We start from the raw sequence: 1,506 nt of genomic DNA, 5'->3' as shown, positions 1-1,506 counted from the left end.
GGAGGCCAATACCGTCGATTTGCGGCCACACTAACCCTAATCCGTCATGGCAATACCGATTTCAGCGCTACTCCTCTCGTCAGGGAGGAGTACAGAAATCGGTTTAAAGAGCCCTTTATATCGATATAAAGGCCCTCATTCTGTGGACGGGTGCAGGGTTAAATGGGTTTAACGCTGCTAAATTCGGTTTAAACGCGTAGTGTAGACCAGGCCTTAGAGTAGAAGCGGTGCCCCGGTGTTATGTTTAACATAGAGCAGTATATCCAATAAGTCAGTACTGACCTAAGCTGTGATGAGTGTATTTTTTCTTACCTTAGTGATAACACACTTCGCTGATTAATTCCTCAAAAGGTACCGGTGTACTAATATGACATTATAAATCACTAGAAAGAGGCTCAGAATGCAAAAGTGGGAGTCAGAGTCTAAACACACGAAATGTGCAGTGTATTTTTTAACAGGATCCAGCTGTGAAATTTGGATCTGTGTTTGGGTTTTGCTTACAGGCACATACTCCCTCAAACAACCAGGATTGTTCAGCTCTGAGGTTTTGGTTCAGGTCTTATACATACATTGCAGTACTAAATTTTCATATATATCTAGTTACAGTCTCCTTTGTAAAATCCCAGTCATTAGGTGGTGAAATAATCCTTCAGTGTCTCGGGTGTTTCCAGTGCACAAAATATTTGCACCCATGAATCTAGTTGCAAGTTTTTTCAGACTACTTTAGAGCTAGCTACATAATTCCACAATTTTCACACTACAAATCCACCCTCCACACCAACTTTCCACTGCTAAAGACTCTCTCAGATCTCCGCCAACTGTCTCTTGAGTGAGAAGGAGCTAAATAGTGGGTCACACATACATAATCAGAGTAGACTTCATAACACTGTTGAGTTACAGAACTGTGTGACTCAGCTGTTGATGCAATAATTCTAGGTTTTCTGAGCCCGCAAGACCATCACATCCTCTTTTAATGCATCGAGAAACAGACTCCTAGGCTGTTGGAACAGCGATATTATATAACTATGTAGTGTTTATTAAGTCCCTACTAAAGCAAAATTCGCTCTGAAGTCAGAGTTTTGCCACACAGTCTCAGGGTGTCTGCAAACAGTGACAGGGAAAATAGTTCAGCTGTGCTATCTTTGAACTATAATGAGCAATTACAGTTTAAATATCAACAGTGTGAAATATTTCATTGTTGCTCTTTTTAGCAGAAACAATCAACCTTCAAACATACTTTAGTTCATTTGGCAGTACTAGGGCTTTGGGAAACAATAAAATTGGGGGAAAGAACAGCTCAAAAATTGGAATTTTGCATAGTGTGCAACTGCTACAAATTGGCCACCAGAACCCTGACATTTCATGGGTTTTCAATTCAGAAATAGGAGTATTTCATTCAGCTTCAAAATTCTCACGTTAGTCCTGTAAACAGCAATTTTTGCATCAAACCACAGGACATTACAAAACCTCATGTTCTTCTTCGAGTGGTTGCTCATATCCATTCCA

Source organism: Chelonoidis abingdonii, chromosome 8 (genome assembly GCF_003597395.2).
Source record: "Chelonoidis abingdonii isolate Lonesome George chromosome 8, CheloAbing_2.0, whole genome shotgun sequence".
Classification (NCBI taxonomy): domain Eukaryota; kingdom Metazoa; phylum Chordata; order Testudines; family Testudinidae; genus Chelonoidis; species Chelonoidis abingdonii.
Note: the sequence above shows the minus strand (reverse complement) of the source record.